This window comes from Varanus komodoensis, unplaced genomic scaffold, assembly GCF_004798865.1.
Source record: "Varanus komodoensis strain SLA01 unplaced genomic scaffold, ASM479886v1 scaffold1, whole genome shotgun sequence".
In the NCBI taxonomy this organism is placed as follows: domain Eukaryota; kingdom Metazoa; phylum Chordata; class Lepidosauria; order Squamata; family Varanidae; genus Varanus; species Varanus komodoensis.
The window spans coordinates 128,295,095-128,321,552 of NW_025335268.1; the positions used below are offsets into that span (position 1 = coordinate 128,295,095).

The 26,458-nt window shown below is 41.9% G+C and overlaps 1 protein-coding gene across 2 annotated transcripts in view; it reads right to left on the bottom strand.

Annotated features, from left to right (window-relative positions):
* Positions 1-26,458, bottom strand: part of PLEKHA6 (pleckstrin homology domain containing A6) — a 203,664-nt gene that overhangs the window by 146,992 nt on the left and 30,214 nt on the right. The window lies entirely within an intron of this gene.

Consider the following 26,458-nt stretch of genomic DNA (forward strand, 5'->3'; position numbering starts at 1 on the left):
TGGGAAGCTGCTTCTTTCCCCCCGCAGAACAGTTTAGCACACACTGAAATATATACTGCTCACAAATAGAAAATAGCAATATTAAAAAGTGGTGCTATAACTGGTCTGAAGAATATAATAGCAAGAACAAAGTGAACCATAGATCAGTTTGGGGTTGACATCATGTCATGTGCCAGTGAGTTCAGCATTATAATGCTGGTAAAAATGCAAAACAAAACCCTAGCATAGATTTTCCCCCCATACACACACCCTGGCACTCTTGGTAACCCCAAAGCCATGAAATGAACTACAAAACTATGATTAGTTCTTGCATCACAAACTGTGGCTTGTTCAGAGTTAAGAAACCATGGTTTGCTCATGCAGGCTACATTCAGAGAGCATGATTCAGTCAGTTCCTCCTGACTCATTATGTTTCTATGATTCTCCACTCACCTGCCCTTGAAGTTATCTTCGCAATAGCACTAGAGGAGGTTAGCCTAAGAAAGATCAACACTTACTCAATGAGCTTCATCTATGAACATAGATTTGAACCCAGATCCCTCTGGTCCAAGTCTGGTGCACAACCAGAAGCACAGTAGCTCACATCAGCCCTTTGTATGATCCTGCATAAAAATCACAGCTTTCCCTGTCGGCAGAGGATGCAATCTAGCAGTCCTGAGTGGCATAGGATAATCACAGTTTGCTGCTGATATCCTTCAAGTTCCCCTTACTCAGGATGCTTGTATACAATGGGATATTCAATTTGAGAAATTTTGAGCCAGCTGGCACAGATATACCACACTGTGTCATTTTAAATGCTTTCAAAGTATTGCTAAAATTATTTGACATTTATTCGCAGCCAAAAAGCAAGCGTGCCTCCTCCCTGGGCTTGCACTTTGTATTCAGAATCAGATGGAGTTTACCCACAATCTGGCCATTGTAAAAGGCACACCGATTCATCCGAGCTCTTTTGAGAAAGCTTCCTTGCTGGAGGGGAACAGTCCTTTCATGGTGACAGGGAAATCAAACTAGACGACCTGGAAAGTCATTTGCAGGATAAAAATAAAAAGTCTGGAAACATTCTGCTCCTTTTTCTTGTCAGAAATCTTGGGAGAAGTTTTGTCCAGTGTCCAGTTGATGTGCACAGATTGTATAGAAGCATCCCAGAAAAAAATCATACAGAATGTTTTTCAGGAACTGGGTTGTGCTTGTTCTGTGCATCTGTACTCTGCAAGCCACACACAGGGCCTGAACCATGATTCTCTGACTCTGTGACACACACACACACACATGGAATCATAGACTATGTGAAGAAGTGCAGTCCATGCACAAGTGGAAGTGTTGTTGGCAAAAGGAACACACATCATACCATGTCTTCTTCCAGTTGAATGTGTAAGCATGGATCCAGGAGCATGAGATGTTAGGGGTGGTCTTATGCAAATGAGGACAGGGCCCCTGTATTGCCATTGCCATCTCTACTACCCAAAACCCAAAGCTCTCTGGGCAGTTTACAACACTTGAACTGTACCTTTAATAGTTGCACAGAAGAGTCAATGTCAGACAGTGTGGCTGGCCCTACAAGTGACACCTGCAATTATGAAAGGTAATTTGCAATTATGAAAGGTAAAGCAGGAACTGTGTTCCCTTTTGCCTCTGACCACCATTCCCCTCCTGTAGAACCATTAGGAACTAAAACAGGACTTCTAAATCTAGAAATGGCATGAGCGCACCTGAGAAGACACTGGCAAGTCTTTAAGCGATGGCAAGAGGGAGGAAGAGCATTCTGCAAAAAGCCCAACAGAGAATCTAGGGCTGCATTGCCACTCGCATTTCTTGCTATATTGTTATGAAAAGCCAAGTGGACACAGGTCTCACCACCATGACCTATTTTATTGCAAATTCTTCATCACAAAAGCAGGTCACAGTAGCAGCCTTCCCTTTGGATTTGGATCAGTGGCATTTGGCTGCTCTGCTGTCGCTCAGTATTTCTAACACAAAATAATGTGGAGTGATGCATTCCAGTCTTTTAAGACAACATTGTTTACTGATATAGTCTGAGAAAGATCTAAATTAAGACTTTACATTTTTCAAAAAGTTCCTTGCAAAACTAGATGGAACCGCCAATATTTCATGGTGAGCAGATCCTTTTTTTTTGCAAGTGACACACAATGGCCACTACTTTTAAAGCAAGGGGTGGGCACCTTAACTGCATGGTTTGTTTCAAAAGCCCTCTGCACAAGATCAGTTCTAGCCTCTGGCAAAAGCAATCTGTTTCTTTGGACAATTATAAACACATCACAAATTGCTGGAGAGGAATCCTAAGCACTTCTCCTCAGACTTGGATGGGAGCTACTCCCCAGCACTTGGGGAGAGGATTGTATTCCTTACATCCAGCCAAGTGATCAGGATGGATACTCTGACTTACAACCAAACAGAAAAGGTGGGTGGTGGAAATGTTTGCTTAGACTGTGGCATGTTGCTATAGTTTCTTGGCCGTCTGCAAAGTTACAGCCACCCCCCAGTAAGCTTGGCACATGGACCTTGTAGGCAGTTACCTGGCTGCAAGAATCAACTGAATCCCAACCTAGCTGCAGCTACTCTGGTGGCATTTTAACAACCACACCCAGTTGGTGACTGTTGAAAGGAGGAGGCTAGATCTGGGTTAAGTACACAAAGGTACTTCCAGCCTGGAATGTACACTCAGACTCAGGATATGGTTAAGGATATTGACCAAGGCAAAGCTGCAGCCATTTCCTCATGCCAGCATTACAGAGATCCCCATGTACTTCCTCGAAGAGAAACGAATTCAGCAAAACAGAATGCTCCCGTTGCATGACAGTCTTGATCTCTCACCGTGAGCAGAGCTTGGCTCACCCTGTCTGGCCTTTGGCACGGTGCACAGGCTTAATGTGTTTTGGCAGAATCTCCCTCTGTTGTCTTTGGAAAGGCTTCATTCACCTGTTCCCCCAATCTGGGATGACTACACCCTGAGGTTGCAGCGCAGAAGGATTTACATCAGGCTGGGAAAGCAATTAGGGCTTCCAAAAGTTGGAGTAAAGGGGTGAGAAGTTGTGGCTCCGATGCCAGCAGCAAGTTCATCCACTGGCTTAAAGCAATAGGAATCAAGCCTGCCCCTAGAAATCACTTTATTTAATCCATTAAAATAACCATAGCATAGCCATAGCAGAAATACAGGTTGAGTGGCTTATGGAAACATTCCCCAGGCAAAAGACACATTTTTGGCTTACTCCTAAAATAGCCTTCCACCGCTGCAGTGGAACACTAGTCACATATTGTCCTCTGGATGTTCTGGACTACAACATCCATATCTCCTGACCACTATTCTGCCTGTGGCTGATGGGAGCTGTAGTCAAAAACCAGGTTGGAGAATCCTGTCCTAAATAATATATGACCAGTGCTGCATTGCAGCTATTCTGTGAACACAAATGCTCGAGGAGAATGGATATGTAGTTCCAAGATATTTGTATCTCATCAGTGAAGTGCCCATTAATTTTCACTGTTTTCTGAACAGCATGGACAACTGTCATTCACCTCTGGAGCTCCTGAGTCACAGAAAGAAACCCAGGAAGGTTTCAGATTTGTTGCATCAGTATATGTTGAGCCATGCAAAGATGTGGAAAAGAAAGATCCCTACAAGTTGCAATCAGTTTCACAAGATTATTCAATGGTGATTCATGCAACCCATTACAAAGATCTACCAGGCTAGCTTAATGAGCATAGCAACAGGGACCACTGTCCACTCAGACATTCTGCTTCCATGAATTCCAGTATCTGGTATCTGATATCTGCAAATATCACTGTTAGCTGGGAAAACCTGACTGCCTGAACCTGTCCTATGACTCTCAATAAAAAGGCTTCTAGATTTATGCTACTAAGATTATATTAATAGCAGTTCTCTTATAGGTACAAGTAAAGGTGCCAATTTGACATATAAACTCCATCATAAAGTGCTCACCTCTCATCATGACATCAGCAATACCCTCTTAACAAGAATATATCTGTAGAATGTTCTGAATGCAAAAAACATTCTCTATGACCACTCAGAAGAAAGTCATGGAACTCTCTTACTCCAGGGATCTGCCTAATCTTGAGCCCAACATCTTTAGGAAGTGGTGTAAACCTGTCCATCTAGGATGAGTTTTGGTGACTTAGCTTAAGCCACCTGGAGTGGGACAACCCAATACAAGGGATCTCTGATTACCAATCAAGTTCTTTTTTCACATGGTACGTAGGGCAGGGCTCCTACTAGTGTCAGTCAAAAGACTTCATGCAGTTATGACCTCCTTAACAAATTTTCTGTGGGAAGAAAAATTTAAAAAACAAACACAGAAGGAAGTAATGGGAAAACATAAGAGGACCATACACGGAAGAGAAAGGGTGCTTTCAGTAATGCGTCTATCTCACCATTATCTTGCCTCATTCACAGATTATTCTTACGGAGGATGTCTGCATGCCATCACCTTCTGCTTGTACACCCCTTTCTCCACCTTTTTTCATTCTGGGAAACATGAAAGGATGGAGTTGCTACACAATGTTTTCTAGTTGGCTGTGCCAAGAGCACTCAACATGGAGAAAATAGCTGGTGTAAAACCTTATCCCCATGTAAAATTCTGTAAAAGTGGCAAGACATTAGTGCAATAAAAGCTTTGTGGAGAGGCACCCCTAGACCAAAATAAAATAGCTTATAAGCGACACAGACCAGGTTGTGAGAAAACAAACACTGACTGGGTTCACATGTCATGACAAGCAACACTACATGGCATCCACGGTGTGCATATTTGGTATGGGGGGCTGGATGTACCTAACAGATGATCAAGTAGCTTCCATGTTAGATTGGTTTCCACCCTCCTCACACAGAGCCCCTCAGGGCCTGTGCCAGAAATGCAATATCATAATGGGTGGCTGGAACAACTCCAGGAGTTGCCACATTTCCAAGTGATTCTGTGGTGGTTGCATACCAGAACTGTGGAAACCATGATGCCAGGTTTAGACAACCAGAGAAATCATGGTGAAGTGCAGAAACCATAGAACAGATTTTTTCTGTTCCTCAACACCAAGTGCACATGCTGACAGACCATGAGAGGGTTCAGACAACACAACAGACAATCCTGCACAAGAAACCATTGTTTCTTGTCATGTTGTGAGAACCTGCCCCCCCACACACACACACACTCACACACACACAAAGTTAAATGAATGCTGGTTTTGGATGGGTGCTTTGTTTTTGTTTTTAAAGGGGCCCATGGAAAGCTGGTATTTCCTTATGTTTTCCATGAGATGTTTACCTCTGTCTTATCTCAACAAGAATGTAATATCTGTCAGAGGAAGAACTGGAGAGACAAGATGTACAAATCCTTAATTAACCAAATCAGCTCAATAAACTGCACCACCTTCTAGTTGAAAACAGCAAAGCCTGTATTTACTGAATGGCAGATTGCTTTAGTTTGGAAATACTTGGCTACTGACTGTTCTGGCTCCTCCTTGCGCCTCTCACATCTCTGGAGGCAGTAGGTGTCCCTCTGCCAGTCACTGCTGGCTTTGCGCATTTGCATTCTGCTTTTGTTGCTGTTGCTGCTATTAGCCATTCTTGATTTTCTTTCTTTTGCTGTGTTAAAAACACTGCTTGTTATGCCACATTCAGAGCTGCCATTTCAAAAACCTTGAACTTCCCTCGTTCTGGGAATGTCCTCAGACAATCTGGAATGCTGTTAAATCAACCATCTCTTGATGACTAATTCCTGGGAGTCATAAAAATAACTTGGAAAAAGAAATGTGACTTTTGAATTTCAACAATTTCCAGGTATGTCACAGTCCCATTGCTGGGTACTGGCTCCAAGGACACTACAGCAATGAGGTAATTCAACTGATGTACCTTGAGACATTCAATATTTGAGCCATTCTGTTGACAAATCTAAGCACAAATGTCTGGATACCTCCTTGAAAGATTCAGCTGCTATTTCACAGAAAGCAAGTTTGTGAGATCATCTTGAATCCGTGCATGCTTGCTTCCCCCACATATTTCCCCTACTGCTTTGCTATTTTGGCTTGATCCAAAGCTAGTAGCCCTAGTTTTTCAGGTCAAATGAAGCAGAAAACTACTACTGGAGTCAGCAAAAGCAGCTACATGCACAATTAAAATGCCCCTTTGTATCTCTTGTGGTTATCTGAATATGTGTACTGATACAAGTCAGATGGGATCTCAGTTAAGCACTCAAGCCACAGCTTGTGCTTCCAAGGTATACAACATGGTTTCTCTATATTTGTTTCCATTACAGCAGAACTCAGCTCCATACATTCATAAATGTACTCCTGTCTCCTGAGGTAGAGGAATGAACCTAGCCATGGTTTGCTAATGGTCTGTGCATTCAGATGTAACAGCAAACTGCAATTAGCACAAACTGTAGTTACAAACCTGTTTCAGACCATGAGATTTCAGAATCTGATGTCCTGGCCCTAATCAAATCAGAGTTTGTGGGCAGGCTTAGATCCAGCTATTGGCTGTGTTTAGTTAGGTATAATGATAAACCATTATGTGAATGAGCATCAGGTTCCTGGACCACCACCCCCATCCCCCCGCACCTTTCTTCCTCTGGTGCAGGCATGAAGGTGTGCTTGGCAGCATCTGTTTCATCAAAGTGTGTTTTGTCATGTCCTAACTATGAAAAAGTATGGTTAGGGTTAACTGAAGTAGGTTCATACCAACCATGGTCAATGGCCCTGGCATGTTTCAATAAGCATGTGTTTAGCTGAGAATGGAAGCAGATGCTTCCAGTGTCCTCCTTATGGTTCCACTGCAGAAGAGAATGCATTGGAACCAAGGCTTGTGAACATAACACTAAACTATGGTTTAGCACTGTATGAATCAGGCCATTAAAATAAAACATAGTTTTATATTGCTTCTGATCCTTTTGGTTTAAAGGGAGTTGTTTATGTGAATGAAGAACTATGGTTAAAACATGTATTTTGAAATAAAGCATTATATATATATGGCGTATACCATACCATCCATTGTTATTATGGGCTTGATACCTGGCAGAAGAGACTGGCAAATCATCAAAGGTACTGTGATCCAGCCCCAGGCTACAAGAGGCTGCAGTAGATATCTGTAGGGACTAGGCTTACTTCTCTTAAAATGCAGCCTTTTGGGGTCGTTGCCTCAAACTCTGAATCAGATCAGGAAAAAGAGGCAGGATTAGAATTCTTGATGAAATGTCAAAGCCAACAGACCCAGAAATAAGCCAAGTAGCCAGTGAGAGCCAGACCACTTCTAGTTCACTGGGGAAACTCTGCGGCACAGGCAGAATTGGATGGAAGCAGATTTAATATTATTAGCTCAATTATACTGTGTTAGATCAAAAGAACAGACCAACTGAATAGCATCAGATCTTCATCAGATCATCAGATTGGCTCATGGGCACCATGAACCACCCTGGAGGTGCAGTCAGATTCTTTGGGTTGAGAATGGAGGAGGGCTTTCAGTTTGGATATTCCTTATCTTTAAGCCACATTTCCCTAATAGCATTCCAACTTCGATGATGTCTTTTGTGATTAGAGAAGCCAATACTCCTCTTTTGTATCAAAAAGTCAGCCTAGCTGATCAGTTTTAACATAATGAAGTCTTTAGTTAGAAGCCTTTTGCTTGGAAGGAGGAGTTGGAGGAGGAAAAACAGGCTCATGACAGTATCTTCCTGAACATCACTGGAAAGACTATCCATTGTGCCTGCCCAAGTGATCTTCCAACTCCTGCTTTCATCCTCATTAATTACTCAAGCTTTGCAGTTTGCTCATTTTTAAATTATGAACACTGACTACCTATAAACAGCCAAAGCTATTTCATTTTCATCTCATAAAAATGAACTCTTTTGCCCTGTAACTACCAGCACTTGCTTTTGAAATATATTATGCACAGATATTGATGAAAGAAACAGAGTACCATGTCGCATTTTCAGAAATTAGTAAGAACATAAAAGTATCAGGTCAAACATAAATATACAACATAAACACTTTTATATGCCCTATGTAGTTGTATATCAGCATATTTTATTCATTTGATTATCCAAGTCATATGCATTATTGTTCATGAAATACATGAAGTACTAAGTTTGTTAAACCTGGTATTTAAATTGGTCCTACTTCTCAAACAATAAATTGCTTATTTCTTCAGTTAGTTGCTGATTTAAATCCCCTAAATATAAATCAAGTCACTAAAGATGAAGGATGGAGTTTTCATAAGGAAATCCCTTTGTCCCCTAATACCTTCTCCTACAATCTGAAGTCCTGTGCTTTACCTGTACATCCTATTGACTGCCATGGGGCTTCCCAGCAGGCACCTGCAGGCCTGGGATATTTCATGATCAAATTGGAGAGATGGTGGGAAGAAATGCAGGGTTTTAGGAAGCTGCCACCGGTGCACTTGTGCAATGCGTCTGCAGCAGCCTGGTGTAAATTAGCATGCCAGACTCAGTTCAAAGGCCCATTCAGCCATGCAGCTCTGTGGATCCCTCTGAGGCAGTCCCTAGATCTCAGCCTAGCCTACCTCACAGGGCTGTGGGGATAAAATAGAGGGGATGATCATGTTTGCTACCTTGAGATCCTTGGAAGAAAGGGGGTATAAACGTGAGAATTAAACCCTTACTTCATATAATATTATACTGAACAATTTATTATTGATCCCACATCACATCGACTCCAAGATATGTCCACTCTTCACCATCTGTAGTGCTGTCTCTGTCCTCAGCCTCTAAACAAGTCATTTTTGACCACTCACAAGACAAGTTGATAGTCCTGAGGCTCAAAGTTGATGGTCCTGAGGCTCAAGCTGATCTAACTCATTTGATCTTGGTGGCTTGGCCTGCAATGCCTTCATGCCCTCCATGAAACTGCAGAAGCTTCTGGTTATGTTCCTTACTCTCCAGTCCGATGGAAGTGTGTACAAGACAGATCACCATGACAGCCTCTGTTTTACTAGCAAAGCAATTTACATGGCATGTGGGGAAGAGCTTTTAAGAGGGAAACACCAATTTTGGTATAACACCTTTTTTTAGCATTCCAGATTTTTAAATTTAAATTAGATTGTTAGGGTTAGGAACCTTGTGAATTATATGTTATCAGCATGAATTGTAAAGTTGTTACCAGTGAGCCATCTCTATAACCTATGTTTTGAAGCTGGTTTGTTTCAAACAAGCCATAATTCAGGGTAACTCTGTGGCAAGAGCCCACTTGTTGAATTCCTTTCTTAGGAAGGTAAAACTAATTCCATCTTTGCAGTTTCTTCAGGTTCAGAAAACATGGCAAGCTGTGGTTAATCAAACACAGAAGTGCAAGTTTATTGATTCCACCTTTCAGTTTTGCCAGAAGAGCCCAAGACCGAAACAGGACCATTCCCATCTTGATATATCACAGATGATTGTGATATGTAAATATAGCCTATGAAAATATACTGCCTTCATTTTTTAATTATAAGAAAAAAGAAGTGACACTCAAAACTGCTAATACACTAATATTAGCATGCTCAGAGTAGACGCATTGTGTTCATTATATAAACAGATTCATATTTTCAGGAATCAGAGTGGGATGTGAGAATACAACCTTGGCAAGCAGACAGCCACCAGTGCAGCATGTTACATTGTCAATACATTCCTAGAGGACAAGCACGACATGTCGGTTTCAGGGACACAATACTCTCTGCCTCCACCAGGCTCTTGCAAGACTGACCAGTGCTAATATTAGCTGGGATGAGATAAAGCATAGACCAACAGTCCTTATCTGTCTCTCCCTCTTGTAGAAAGGATTTGAGGACACTAACCTGCATGCCAAAGATCCTACCCACCCAAGATGCAATCTGGCATCCAAGGTTCTTACCCAAGGTTTTCTTATCAGGAAAAGGTTTTTGATGCCACCTCAGTTATTTTGTCCACATTTAGACATGTCTGAAGATAAGAATTTATTGCCTCGTGGTCTGAAGACCTTTTGCCACCAGTTCCCCCCTGCAGAAGTTTACTTTCTGCACATCAGGTCCACTGAGGAATTCTACCGTCCTAACTCATGAACTAAATTGGAACCTGCTGCTTGTTATGTGCAACCTGACCACAGAAACAGGCTGCACTGCAAAAATCTGACCTTACCTGTGCCTCTTTGCATTCACCTGATGGGGATAATTCATGATGGTTATCCACAGTGATCCAACTATCACTGGGCCTTAGGGCTGAAGACCAGGGCTCCACAACTCAGGAGCTCCTCAAATGACCACCTAGTGAACAACAGGTGATGGTGATAGTGCCCAAGAGGCCTAGCATCAGCACCTGGGCTAGTGTGATGTACTGGAGCCCACCACGGCTAACATGGCTAACATAGCTTACTTCGGGATCTTAGTTTTGAAAGCATGTCCCAGTCAGCAGGTGTCTGGCTATAGGCCATGAACATGCCTACAGATGCTTATTTAAATATATATGACCATTTTCTACAGTGAAATAGTGTGCATTCCCAAATAAATGTGTTTAGCATCCGGACAGCAGAACAAGACTCGGTGCTATTCCTATAGTCATGCTGTTGCTATGATTTGATCTCAACTGCAAAGCTTCCTTTTTTAAATCAGAGTTGGTAAACAGGTTTTTGTCGCTTCTTTTGTCCTCACATTTTTTCTAACATATCAGGACTGTAGAAGCAGTTGTAAAACACAGAATGGTGGCGGGTGGGTGGGAGGACAGAGAAAACACAAATACTAGTTGTGTGCTTCACCACCAAATTAAAACCTAAGACCATCTAGAGTCCATAAGATAATTAAGTTCACAATGTAAAGTTACTTAGCTGTTTTACTGGTAAACCATGCCAAACACACTTGGAATGAACAGGTTGGTTCACCAGATGAAAACAAAGAATCTGAATAGTTGTAAAGAAGAGGAAATTTTGGCAAGAGCCACTTTTCTGATTAGTCCTTATTCATGACTTTGGTATCTCCGTATCTAAAGTTCAAGAGAACTCACTAAAAAATACTAGGACATCCTGAGCTGACAGCACACCGTGGACTGGGTTGACAGCCTGACCCCAGACACATTGCAGGTAACCTCAACCAGCCTACCAGTCCACTCCAATTATTGTTTGTGCAATGCCTAGTGATTCTGATCCCTTTGGGGAATGAGCAAGCTTACCACCAGGCAACCTGGAAACCCTTTCAGGGGCTGATAAAGTTGCTAAGGCACAGGATAAACAGCTAAACATTAGTACTTTGCATCCGAATGTGTCATCAGATGTATGTGTGGGTTGGATGCATTGCTCTTAATATCAGTGCACATGGAGGATTTTACTGGTCAGTTACTGGCTGCCAAACTGCAGAGTGCTCATCCAGAGCAGAGCATGAACATATTTTATAGCTCTCCATCCTGTCCCATATAAGTGTTCATTTTCCCAAACTAAGATGGAATTGGGATGGCCATATCTGTGAGTTTCACTTTCTATCCTTGAATATTTTAAAATGTCAAATTCTTTCCTTCCTGAAAATGAGGTATTTGCAAATCTTGGTAAAATCTTATCTAAAATGAAGTGAACTGAAATGAAATTCTTGCCCATTCTACACCAGTCAAATGTATCAGCTGCAACTGTGACTAGCATGGAAAGGACCATATTATACCTGCCTGCTGCACAGGTGTCAATGGTGAGGATCCTGATGGCCATCCTTTGCAGGTAACCTCAACCAGCCTACCAGTCCACTTCAACTATTGTTCGTGCAATGCTTAGTAATTCTGCCCAGTTGTCCTTCTAGGCTGATATGTTCTTCCCTGGCCTGCTCTGCTCTGCTTTCTTCTCTTCTTCAGTTACTCTTCTTTTGAATTCAAGCCTAATATCTTTCCTTTCCACCCCTCCAGGGCAAGATGTTTCCTTCTGAGGAGCTAGATGGTGACAGTTCACCCAGCTGTTTCTGTTTCTTCTTCCATCCCCTCAGGACAAGGTGTTTCCTAAGGAACCCTTTGGTAGCAGCTGAAACAGGGCAAGGCCACTATCAGGATCTAGATGGTGGCAGCTCAGCAGGTTGCCTCTGCCTCTTCTCCCATCACCTCTCTTTAGATTAAATGGATCCGAGCAGCTCTGTTTAAAGAGCCCAGTGGGATCTGACGTCATGTGCAGCCTGCATGTCTCTCCCTTGGAAGTGCCTGTTTCAAGTTGTGAGCTGGGGACCTTCACTCACTATGTGCTGCTTGGGTCCAAGCAATACAGCAGTCCTGTGGTGTGATTTGCTCCCCACCACCACCATCACCACCACCCCCACCAAAGTGAGAGCGGGAGAAGGGAGGTTTCCAAATGAGCCCCTCCTTTGAGAAGCCAAAGGACTTTGCCCATGGCCACTTTTGCACATCTCCATTGCACATTTTCATCACTGGACCTTCTTTTCCTCAACAGGCTCCCCATGGGGGGATGGGCAACAAGGGATGAAAGGGATGGATCTGCTAGATCTGAAATTTGTTGGCATGACTACAAAAGGGAAGCCTGAAGCTAGGCATGAATGAAACAGGAGCTGTAAACAGCTGTGTGAGAGACTTCACGTCAAGACACACGTCAGTGGCCAGGCTGTGTCATGGCTGGCTCCAGCCCACATTCTCCATCCTTCACCCAGATGAGCCACACAAAATTCATTATGCTTCAATCGCAACAGTTGCTTGTTGTTTCCAAATAAAACAATCTATTTGAGTCGGAAAAACACCAAGGCAAACCATTTGTCTCATAAAATGCTGGCAGAAGATTCCTGTTGACAAGAAAAGGGTACCGGGGGAGGCAATGGAGCAGAAGAGGCAGCTGCTTTAGGCTTCCACAATGGAATCACTAATCTTTGCTGTTCAGCCAACCTGAAAAAATACACAATTCTACTCAAAAAAACCACAAGCCAAATACTCGAGCAAGAACCTGAACTGCTGCATGGGTACCTCCCCGTCATTTCCCTGCCTACTCCATTCTTTGGATCATGCAACTATTCCTGCAAGGCCTGGAAACTTGAATATCTGGATTCCCAGCATCTGTTGCTATAAAACAGCCTTCTCCATGCCAGTGCTGTCCAGATGTGTTTGACCCCAATTCTCACCATTACCAGCCAACATGAGCATTCCTGGGTGGGAATAATGGGACCTGTAATCCAATATATCTAAAATGGACCAGGTTGAAGATGGCTGTACAAAACAAGAAATGTCCTTTCACAAGAGTTAAGCGTGCTCAGAATCTAACAAAACCAAGCTAATTTGGCCATGCTAAGGTTTAGTTGTCACAGATAGATAATGTGATTGTAAATTTGGAAATGGATTATCATCACCACCACCACCTTGCCTCTTTCTTACAAGAAAATGGATTACACCATTCAGGTCAAGATTCACATTATAATATGCTTCCCTCTCACTGCCTCCAAAAAAATCCTTATATTCAGAAAACTTGCTTATGAAGCTTGAGCATTAGGTTTCTCTGAGCATTTTCTGAATGCACCAGAATGTGATTTAAGGCTTTAAAGTAGAATACTGGAGAACAAAAGCATTATTTCACACCAGGAGGGCTCCTAAGCAATAGCAAACAGCAACAACCCCAGGTGACGCTGGATGCAGATTGCTGGCATCAAGTATTAAAGGCATTTTGTTCATATCACACAGCATGATGCCAAACATCTTTTCCAGCCATACCAATCTGTCATAATGTCACTGCCATGCCAGTATAAATATTATAGTTTCTAATTTTGCATCATAGTCGCAAGTAGAAACAACCACATTGCCATTAACTGGAACTGTTTAGAAAGCATCCAAAAATACCAGGTTTGGAGCTGTAGTTAATTTGGTCATTTGAAGTGGTGCTTGTTTTCTATGGGACAGGGTCGGATAATGGGAATCTCAACCTTAAGTCTAAAGATGCAGATCCTGACAACCTGGAGTCAGGTGTATCCATTCATCTAGTGTCTTGCTTAGCAGACATAGACCATTGAACTGTTTCTGTACATTTTATTGTTGTCGTTGTTAGCCGCAAAGTCGTGTCCCACCCATCGCGACCCCAGGGACAACCTTCCTCCAGGCCTTCCTGTCCTCCACCGTCCCCCAGAGTCCACTCAAGCTCACACCATCTGCTTCAGTGACTCCATCTAGCCACCTCATCCTCTGCAGTCCCCTTCTTCTTTTGCCGTCAATTGTTCCCAGCATTAGGCTCTTCTCCAGGGAGTCCTTCCTTCTCATTAGGTGGCCAAAGTATTTGAGTTTCATCTGCAGTATCTGGCCTTCTAAAGAGCAGTCAGGGTTGATCTCCTCTAGGACTGACCGGTTGGATCGCCTTGTGGTCCAAGGGACTCGCAGAAGTCTCCTCCAGCACCACAATTCAAAGGCCTCAATCCTTTGGCGCTCAGCCTTCCTTATGGTCCAGCTTTCACAGCCATACATTGCAACTGGGAAAACCATAGCCTTGACTATATGCACTTTTGTTGGCAGGGTGATGTCTCTGCTTTTTAGTATGCTGTCTAGGTTTGCCATAGCTTTCCTTCCAAGGAGCAAGCATCTTTTAATTTCTTGGCTGCAGTCCCCGTCTGCAGTGATCTTGGAGCCCAGGAAAATAAAATCTGTCACTACCTCCATTTCTTCCCCATCTATTTGCCAGGAAGTGAGAGGACCGGATGCCATGATCTTAGTTTTCTTAATGTTGGGTTTCAAGCCAGCTTTTGCACTCTCCTCCTTCACCTGCATCAAGAGGCTCTTTAGTTCCTCTTCACTTTCTGCCATGAGAGTGGTATCATCTGCATATCTGAGGTTGTTGATATTTCTCCCAGCAATCTTAATTCCAACTGGTGATTCATCTAGCCCCGCCTTTCTCATGATGTGCTCTGTGTATAAGTTAAATAGGCAGGGAGACAGTATACAGCCTTGCCAAACTCCTTTCTCAGTTTTGAACCAATCAGTGGTTCCATGTCCAGTTCTCACTGTTGCTTCTTGACCCACATATAGGTTTCTCAAGAGACAAATAAGATGGTCTGGTACCCCCATCTCTTAAAGAACTTGCCACAATTTGTTGTGATCCACACAATCAAAGGCTTTAGCATAGTCAATGAAGCAGAAATAGATGTTTTTCTGGAACTCCCTAGCTTTCTCCATGATCCAGCGTATGTTGGCAATTTGATCTCTAGTTCCTCTCCCTCTTCGAAATCCTGCCTGTACTTCTGGTAGTTCTCGGTCCACATACTGCTGGAGCCTAGCTTGTAGGATTTTGAGCGTAACTTTGCTAGCATGTGAAATGAGTGCAATGGTGCAGTAGTTTGAACATTCTTTGGCATTGCCCTTCTTTGGGATGGGAATGTAAACTGACCTTTTCCAATCCTGTGGCCACTGCTGAGTTTTCCAAATATTACACACTTGTAAAAACTAAGCCTTTACTTGATAAGGCTAGATAAGATTACACACACAGAGAGACACACTTAAATCCACAGCAGATTTTTAACTGAGCATCCGTTTACACTAGAAATAACCCAGAGTATGTCAAGTTGCTTGTACGTCATAGCTGTGAATTTCAACAAGGGAGATCTGGGTTCAAAATCCTATTGATCCATTAGTGATGTTACTGAGTGACCTGGGACCAATCATATTCCAGCCTATTATTCCATATCACAAGGTTCTTTTAAGAATCAAATAGTAAAGTCCCATAGGAAACCACCAGCTTTTTGACAGACTAAGGTTTTGACAGACTGGCACATCTTAAATTTAACTAACTCTGTAAGGGTATTGAAGTATCAGTGCATCTGCATGCAAAATGGCAGGAGCAGCCTACAACTTAACAGATCTCCCTAGTTTGACTTTGGCATGCTCTGCAGCAGCAGCGGAAGTACAAACAACCAGAAAAAGAAAACGATCTGCCACTATGTGATTCTTACACATATTAGACAGGAGCCACCCTTCTGACTTCATTTCTAAATAGTTACTACGTTATGTCAGAATGTGAGAAATGGACAAACAGAAGAAAAAATTTCCCTGAAATATACAGAGGGGATAGTCACACCCATCAATATTTTGGGACAGATTTTTTTATGGCATATGCCTTTCATGGACTAGTGATCCATCCAAAGAGACATTTAAAAAGCAGCAATCCATATTTGGGCCCATACAGGTATGGCTCAGCTACGGAACTGTACATTTTTCTCATGGCTGGCACAGCTACTTTTGCTTTTTAAGTGACTTGAAGGATACTAAATTTATTCATATATGTAAAAATATTTTTACCCTGCTTGTAAGTATATAGCCTTCTTTCTTTTTTATAGGATGCAACCCTCTTAAGGCAGCATTCAGGATAAAAGCGATTAAAGGCTCTGCAAAATACAGTCAACAGGCAATAAACAAATGATTAATAAACAATATTAATCAATAAACAATATTATAAAAATAGATTAAGCACTCATTAGTGGGATTTTATAGTGAAGCAAGAGAATTCTATTACCACCTGATGCTGGGACTTTATTCTTTGAAGGCATAGCTATTCCAACTGTGGCTTGGCTTCTAGGGACTGCCCATTTTCTTTTTGAGTACACAATTTACAATTATCTCCAGCATTATGAATATAAAACCTGTTTAGTTTATCTGTATTTTTGCTAGTCACCAAAGAAATGGTATATTTCACCTAAGGATGGAGGCAGTTTTGAGTAATGGCTAGACTTTATATTTTCAGTCATGATTTGTTTCTCCATTCCTGCAAAGCCTCTCACTTGAGAAAGCCTACTGTGAATGTCTGTAGCTTCCTTTCTCATTCCTTCTCAAGACTGCAACAAGATGCTGACTCTGTGAAATAGTTCACATGATCACTCCAGCCCAACATGGCTTGTTTAAGCCATGGTGGGTTGTTATACTTGGGTATAACTGTTCTAAATATTTAAAACCTGGTTTATTGTGATTTCTTGTGCTCTCCAAATCAGGGAAGCAGGGATTCTTTGAGGGTTAAACAATTATTAAGTAAAACCTTACAGATCTTCGGCTACAGAGAGGGGTTTTTAACCCTCGAACAACCTGTGCTATCCCAATTCAAATGACACAACAAACCATGGTCATCTGCTGAGGGATGAATATGCAAAATGTCTGCCAGCACAATAGCAAAATCACTTAAATAAGCTCTGGTAGGCTGCAGTGATTGTGCAGACCAAGTCTATGGTGTCAGCATCTTCTTGCCTCTTCCTTCCAGTCTCTTTGAAGATGGGCATGTAGACTTTGATTGAATGTATAAGGGAGAAGGGAACCAGTTTGCTGAGTTGCTTATATCAACAAGGAATTCCCTGTGGCAGCGGCCACTGTGTGAGTCAATCCATTCAGAGCTCCCCTGGGTTACCAGCTTGGGACAGCTCTGCCATTCCTGCCAAAGTCAGGTCCAGAGCCTCCCATTCATGGGGCAGGTGGGGTGCTCCAGGAATGGCAGCAGCGCTCACGAGTGGGGCATCCTCTTTACCTTGTATCACCTCCCAGGCATATTTACAGGAATTCCCATGGGAAGGTAGTCTAGCAGAGGCAGTTACCTGTGGCTGACTGACAGCAGATACTGTGCGCGCTATGTGATTCTTGCATTACAGTGTGCTTGAATTAATGTCTGGTTTTAAATGTTAAGAGGCTGCATGATGCAACTATAGAATGAGTTTGTGGGGTATATTATCCTTGCCCCATTATTCTTAAAATGGCGAGTTGTTCCAGGTGTGGCACTACCAAGTTTTGCTTTGCTTACATGAAGGTACACTGGAGGATCTACATAGTGTACTTGAATATCTGATCAATTAAAAACCCACACAAAGAGCTAAGTGGAAGCAACAGGCCTCCCTACAAGGCAGAGGAGAGAATTTCTGGGAAAGAAATTTGGGAAACCTCCAGGCTTCAACTCCACCTTTCAGTGAACACCAGCCAGACATTCTGACTTCTCTCTTTCTCTCTTTCTAATGTCCAGTTCCCTGCTTCAAGACCCTGCTGACTGCCTTTTACCTCCTTTTGGACTGAAGGCAACTCTCTCTCTCTCTCTCTCTCTCTCTCTCTCTCTCTCTCTCTGTGTATTCCATAAACGTAATTAGCAGAAGAAAAAACACAGAAGAAAAAAATCTACATATTACCATTTAAGAGACTTTTCTAGATTTTTAGAAGCATAATTCATACCCATTTGTTATTCATGTTTATGGGAAATTCAGACATCTTCTCTCTCACACACACATCACAAAAATATTTTTTTCTTGTAGGAATGTCATATTTTCACAGCACCCATATATTGCAATTACAGCAGTATATGCACTGTTGTATGGTTGCCCAAGGGAGGCCATTAGAAAGGTGATGCCCCTTCCTAGGCTGTATCAGATCCCATGCAATTATTCCTTATGAGTATATGTGTGTCTGGACAACTCCCTGGTTTGACGCACAGATTTAGTGTTAAGCAATGATAAGGGCAACAAGGTTGTTTCTTATTCCTTCAGTGATGTCTGCATGTAGCCAGCTCTAATTGGCTATACATCATCATGACATCACCTTATTTGCAACTTGATCCACAGCTAGCTTGGAATGCCTAAGCTATTCATCATCATCATCAGAAGAAAAGGTACTACAGCAGATTTTGGAAATAAAGGTAAAGATTCTCATAATTCAGGAGGAATTTTAGCCACCAAGCACTGATTCCATCCACTCCCAAAGGAAATGAGCCAATATTTAGTGCAGCTATAGTAAACATAATGAATGCTTTTTTCTCCTTCTACAACAATGTTCTGCAGTTTCACAAATATTTTAATCTATGTACCCTCCCTGATGTGTCAATTGTTAAAATAAAGATGAACAGGCTGACTTTCTATCCAGTTTAGGCTGGCACGATCAGGGTCACCACAAGTAAAGCATTAAAAGTTCCTTTAAAAACAATATTGTTGTCTGGAGAAGCCTTTGGCTTTAATTTAATTTACTTTAATTGGACCCAAGTTCTTTAACTGGTGGGTCATCTCTTCTCCTTTCGCTCACCTAGGTGTCTTCAGCTACATGTACTTTATGCACAAAAATTCATCTGCATGGGATAAAGTCAGATGGGCAACACTCCTGGAAGAAACAAGTAGCTCAAAACTCAATGTTACATTGAGGAATGGCATTTGAAGAACTTGGATTCCGCCAGTTATCTCTGTGGCATTTGTACATGGAGTGCTGCTTAAGTGGCCTGTGGTGACATTTGGAGCATTTAGATAGGAACGTCTTGCACAGACATCCCCAAAAATAGTCAGCTCCAATCCCACCCTGACTGGATATAGCTTTGCATACTTGGACTCCAGTAGCTCCTAAACAGGATGATGTTCCTGACAAAAAGAAAGAGAGCCAAGACCTAGGAAACTGAACAAGGCCTGGAGGCAAGGCAGAGAGAGAAAGAAGGCATTGATGGAAGGGGCTGGCAACTTGCCCAGCCTGCATCAGTGTTTACAGCTGGAATTGGACTGACAAATGGAATAATTTAGCCGTTATTTATTTAATTAATTAAAATGATGTTTTTAATGCTGCCTTTAAGGGACTGAAAAGTGTGAGCAAGTGAGCGAGCGAGACTATTTATTGAAACAAAAAATAATAGTGATGCTGGTTTGGTATCCTGGTTTGTTGACCAGGAAAAGGGGCACATGAACCGAAGGCTTGTGGCTGCTCATGAATGTAGCACTACTGGCTGCACACTTAACCAGAGCAGCAGTACCTTTGCCTTTAGTGCAAAAGATTTAGGAATCAGCGCTCCTGACTGTCATCTCATTGCACACCTTCAGTGATTGTCTCTGAGGCAGGATTCAAGCATATACTAGACTGAGAGCTGCAGTTGATTCCTGGCTCCTTGATTATAAATGTGTACAGTACAGTTCTTCAAGAACACAAGCTGGTTACATGTACGGTGAAAAGCCTTTAGGTAAAAATGTAAGTTGCACGTATGTCATGGGGTCTTCTATAGTCAGCTGATTGACTAATATATGAACAGAATGGTGGATTAGATGGACCCTTAGCATGGTATTTCTTATGTACTTACGCAGTACACAGACAAAAATCGATAGGAAACTAGAGTACTGCTCAATGCTCCAGTTGGTCAGAATAGATGCATGGATTTTCTGTGCCCAGCAGAAGCTCCTGCCCCCTTTTTAATCAATTGTCCCCTATTGTTCTATGAGTCTTATCCCTATTCCTGCAAAAAAAAATTTCTGGACTATAACATTTAAGTCAAGTCAAATTAAGTCTCCATGTGTAAACTCCAGTTCCATACAATGCAAGCAGGTTTGAAGACTGGTGTTCGATGGGAGGAGAATGCCACCTGTTTAAGAAACTTTATGGTGCCACCTTCAAATAATATATTCCATTGCCACAATAGAAAAGATTCAACAAAAAGTATTCCTGCCTAGCAGCAACTGTTCGACAGAGGAATGGGAAGAAGTTGGCATTTATGGAAGACAAAGTGCTTTCTTAAAAAAGGAGGCATTTATATAGTACTTCACATGTTCACAGTACTGAACAAACATTAATTTCATGCAGGACAGAGTTAATTAGCACAGCCTGTTTTAGACACAGAGATAGTAGGGCAGTCATTTGACACAGAGATTGAAGAAACAGGCATTAACTGCCTTCCTGAGTCACTGCCCAGCCTACTGATTTCTGCCTTCATGCACATCCAAAGGTTGTATTTAATCTCAGGCTGTACGGCGATCTAACTCGTCCCATTCATTTCAATGAGTCTGCTGTAACTAGGACTAATATTGGATATTGCATATGATAATGCAGGGTGGACTGAAAGTAGGTATACACGACTGAACAGGTCATGTTTAGTCTTTTAGATGCTTAAAATGTCCTCCATCAACATTGCAACGTTCCTGGAACCTGTCCCTAACACTGTGAAACAAATTTTGGTTAGCACCAATGTCAATAAATGCTTGCAAGATGAACTCCTTCAGTTTGTCCAGTGAGGTCCTCCATGACCCGATCAGTACCATACACCTACTTTTGGCCCATCCTGTATTGAGACTGACCAACCTTGCAAATACAGGTTAGCCATTTGTATTTGGGCCAAATGTTTAATAAAAAGTTCATTTAATACACCTCTTTGTTGTACATGAGAACCAGTATCTAAAGCTTCTATACCTGGTGAGAAGCAACAAGCTGCCACACTTCCTGATTTTAAATAGATGGTGGAAATGTTTTAATTTTGTCAACAATGGTAGCTTTCAATCCAGGGTGAATAGCAGGGTTTTGTGATAATTCTGATTGGGATTTTGTTGAGGGTAAACGGCTAAAGCCCCATCTCCACATACTGTGGTCTTGATCTATGGTCTTACACTGATCCTACACTGACTATATTTTTTTAAAAATTGCATGACAAGCCAGCCATGAGACAAATATCAAGTCTAGTTTAAGCAAATCACAAATGTCATTTTCCCCCAGTATTTTCTGATTTGACAAGATACAACCTCAGAAGCTATGATCTGTAACAGAAGACTGGCACCAGAGAGGGAAAGAAGAAAAGCTTCTTAACTGTTTCACTTACGATATTTGTCTCCCACTAAAAATATTGGCCCAGCTACTTTTCCTGGTTTAGGAAAAGATCTAATCAAATCTTTTCTCTGTTCAGGAAGATACACATATTGTGGATCACAAGCAAGAAAGGATTGTCCAGGGACTGCCTCTCACAGAATGTTTTGATATAAACAGATAAGATTTGACATGTGAGTGGCAGGCACAGCATATTTTTCATTCCAATATGTGCAACATGTATTTGATCCAAGCTCTGCATCAGAGCAGACACGCACACACACACACAGAAGATAGCAATTCTTACACTGCAAAATACATATGCATATAAAAATATAACAGGTAAATCAGACTTGACTTTTAGCTTTCCCACTCCTACTAAGTTAGGCAGCTGCATCTCCTGATCACTTTTTTTTGGAGGTAATTCTTGGAGATGTAAGTGTAGGCATCATTCACTGAATTAATACCTGACTAAATCTAATCTGAAGCACAGGTTTGTCCAAGATCATATGACTGCAGTTCCGGGTCCTCCAGTTACGATGCAAGTGCATGCATGCATGTGAAACCTGCCCATGTTGTAGCTGTCCCCAGTGGCAAAAGGCAGGCTGCCAGCTTCCCAAGCTGGGATGCTCCCCCAGCACTGCCTTGACCTTAGTTCTCAGCTGTGCAGCCATGACCAAGGGGTCTTCTTTGTGACCCAGGTTCACATTAGCTGTGTTGAACTGTCAGGTCTAGTCCATCATCTAATCATCGGCCTGCAGGTCTGCCACCTCCACAGGAAAAGAGCGCCCAGAGTGCAGTGTAACACAGAGGAATTAGACAATTATAGAATTAGGCTAAATTCAATTATAGAATTAGGCTGTGGCTCAGGATCACAGAGTTCCATGATGCCACAGAGGTCCCATGAAATGTGTGGAGTTGAGGAAAGGGCTCTCACATATTGGCTTCAGGAGCAAAAGCACCTTTTAACTACAGATAGTATTTTTATTGATTATTTGTTTGCTTAGAACATTTCTATCCAGGTTTTCTTCCAGGGAGCCCAAGGTGATATACAAGATCCTCCCAATCCCCATTTTATGCTCACAACAACCCTGTGAGGTAGGTTAGGGTAAGAGATACGATTGACCCCCAAGACACACAGTCAGCTTCATAGCCAAGTGGGGGCTAGAGCTGGGACATCTAGTCCAACACTCTAGCTACTGCACCCCAGTACCTGTATTGCACCTGCAAATGCCAGTGAGCTGAGGCAACCTTCATATCCAAGTGAAAATCTACCTAACCCATAATTGTTCCTACTTCTTCTCCAGTTGTCTGGATTTGTAGCTTGCATGTGATAAGCAAAGCTACACTGGGATCAGGCTGCAGAGGGAAAACAGTACACAGTTGTTTCCAGAGAAACAGGAAGGAAGCTAGGGTCTTACGGAGTAAGAAAAGTCAATGGTGATTAAAAGGTATCAGAATACTGGCCTTGAGATGGCAGAGAAGCCATTTTGCCTGGAATGAACTGAAATACTTGGTGCAGACCTTCTTTGAACAATGTGTGGTGTCTCAAAGAGACCTGGAAACTGCCTAGATGTGGATAATAAGAGATCTTTTTCTTGTAAGCATGACTCAAACTAGTGCAATGTAGAGTTTCCAAATTTCAATATCCAGATGCAGTCAAGGGCCAACACTAGGCCAGATGGAGCCTGGTAAGAATCTGTCCAGTGATATGTGTTATAGAATTTGGAAGATCATGTCTGGAACCTGGCACAATCCAGTTTACTTGCTTTTCAATCCATATACAAACTATTTATAAAAACTGGGGTATGAGGAAGAGACAGCTGGCAATGCCTGAAGGAGAGTGGTCCAATTCAAATCTTCTAGGATTAATCTAATGAACAGAAACAGACTTTTTTGTCTGCCCTGAAAGTTAACTGGAGTAAAAAGTGGAGAAGAATTTGGAAGGTTCCTACCTCCCTTCTGCATCCAAATGGAAAACACCTTTCCAAAGATCTGCTGAAATTAAGACCAACCCTAGAAGCTGGAGAACAATGGAAGTCACTTGGTGCTGTCTCCTTTCTGCTACCCATTCCACAAAGTCTCCTGAATGGAAAGGGGAGGGCTGCATTTTAGCCCATTAGCATTTTCACCAAATTGGCACCAAATTGTTAACTTGTGAATTCAATCATTACTGGAAAATGCTGTGACATTCAAAGAACCCAGTAGAAGCTCTGAACCTTGACTTCTGCAACATCCCTAATTTTAATAAATCTTTGGAAAAATCAGTCCTGTGAGCAGGTTGGATCATCTATCCATATATCCAGAATCAGAGCTCTGGAACTTAGAAAAGAAATGGCAAAAGTTGTACCAATTATGGGCTGTGCAGGTATGGCTGATTCAGCGTCTACACTTTCCTGGATTAGCCAAGGCCATGGGAGGTTAGAATAGCTTGACCAAGAGTCAGTTCATTATCTTACCAGCCGAAGGGAACAAGTGTTGCATGACAAAATGTGACAGATCCCTATGATCCCAAGGAGATCTTAGTATATAGGCAATATAAGACAATTTAGTCACTATGAAGTGTAAGGCAAGCTCTGTCTGAGCTCTCCTCCCTAGTAATTTGACTTCAGGCTGTATTATATTAAGGCACAAACTAGAATGAACTAGTTATAGTAAGGTGAACTACTGTCCCAGTTTTTAATAAAAATTATGCAGATATTTTTGTGCTTCTGGAGGCAAATTATAAATATGACCTGAGTAATATTGTACATCAAGATATGATCTCTCTGCCCCCTTTCTTTCTAGGCCACTTTTGACTTTATATTTGCTCTCTTATTGAAAGCATGTTGGGGATGGCCAAAAAATGGCTGCAGAACTGAAGGTGTGCCTTTGTAGAACCAGATCTGTCAGAGACATGCACCTTTGCAGAATTTCCTACAACCTTTGCTGCAGTTCACATGCTTGAAGTGGATGACGAGTCATTATGATACTACAAAGCCATGCATATGCAGTCATTATCTGGCTGTTTAGTAATCCCCCTCCCACCCTGCCCCCCAACACACACACACACACACACACAGAGAGAGAGAGAGAGAGAGAGAGAGAGAGTTATTTCTTTTAATCTTGACTTGAAAAATGGCTAAAACAGAGCAATTACATAAAAGATACGTACACCACCCCAATCGCCAACTTTAAGTTATAGGGTGACTTTAAGGGTAAAAAAACCTCTCTAGGCAGTTTAAAATATAAACATTCATCACAAGCAATTTCAAGAAAAAGCCAAACCTTACTTCTCTCCTATACCTACCATTCATATAATTTCTGGGCAAAGGGAGAGGGAGATCCCCTCAGCATTGTGAATATACTTTCAGCCCTCACTGTAATGAATTTGGGGCTGTCGCAGTTGTCTATCTCATAATTGCCATGACCACCTTTAATTGCCTTGGCAATTTTCATACAGCTGCTTCCTCTTCTCCAGATGCCTCACAGACAGAGATGAGAAAAAAAGCGACTAGCTCTGTGATAAGGCAGAGCAAATAAGGCCAGCAGTGGATGCTGGGAAATGGAGAACAGCAGGATGCTGTTGGAGAACCGATCTGGGTGCTTCACAACCTGCCTTGCCCCCCTTAAGCATACCTGCTACCTTCAAGTCTGTTAGCAAATGTTGTTCCATCAACAGTGCTGAAGTAAAATTCAACTGCCAGTCTGGTCAGATTCAAGTGGTGCAGAATTGTACATATTCCTGAACTAACTGGAAACAGCTTGGTGCTATCAAATTTAATTTATACATAAATGGAAAATTGTCAAGGACATTCAACATAGCTGTGCTTTAATTCATCACAAGAGAGACTTTTCAACAGTGAGGGGACTGGTTAAAAAAAAAAGGAAGTTGAAAGGAAAAGTTGGGTGAATCAAACCTCTCTAGAATGCTTGGGGAATAAACAAAACTAAAATAATTACACAGGTACACAATATACAACAAAACAGGAGAGGCATGACTAAGTCCAAGAGGTCACCAGCATGGTTAATGAGAAGTGTTGAGAAAGCTGAGAGAAACAAGAAGAGACAAACGCTTGCACAAAATAATTACAAGCTGGCAATAATGTGACCAAAAAGATTTTGAAAACTAAAAACATTAAGGCCAATAATAATAATAAGTATCTAATGATATCAAAAGCTGTGAGGGACACGGTTTGCCCATTGGAGCTGAAAGAAGGTCATGAAATAGTAAAGGAAGGGAGAGAAGAAGCAAAGGTGAAGCTGAATCAACTTTTTGCTGTGGAAGATGTAGGGCAGACAGACGTGCCTGAAATGACATTTTCAAGAATGAAAGTATGTGCAACTGAAGCAAGTAGTGGTGACATGAGATTAAGTTCTAGATTTTATGAATAAACCAAACAAAACAAATATAAAGAACCAGATGCAGATGTCACTGTCATAGATTTCTTAAATAACTTAATCTGAAATTGATGATCTCCTACCTAAAACATATTAGCCGTCCCCAAGATCAGCCGCTGCACTAGAGGACTGGAAAGCAGCCAGAGACCCAAGGGAGACAAAGTAAATACAGACCAGTTAGTTTAATGCCATTTCTGGTTAAATTGCTGAAAAACTTGATTATGGATCAAATGATCAAGCATATAGAATGGCAATCCTGCTGAACAAAAAATCCATACAGCTTTTGCAAGGTACGTTTTGCCTCACTAACCTTTGGGATTGTTATCATGCAGATGTTTCAATAAACACTGTTTCCTCAGACTTCTGAAAAGCTTTTACTGAAGTTCCTCACCAAAAGGAAAGTTTGTGAAGGGAATCTCAGTAGTCACAGTATACAGAGAGGAGGCACAGTTACAGTTTCATAATTGGTTCAAGAAAAGGCACCAGAAAATAGAAAAAGATGGACAGTTCTCACAGTCATGAGGTATAAACAGTGGAATCCACCCCCCCCCCCCCCCCCCCCCCGAGAGAGAGAGAGAAAGAGAGAGACAGAGAGAGACTCTGAC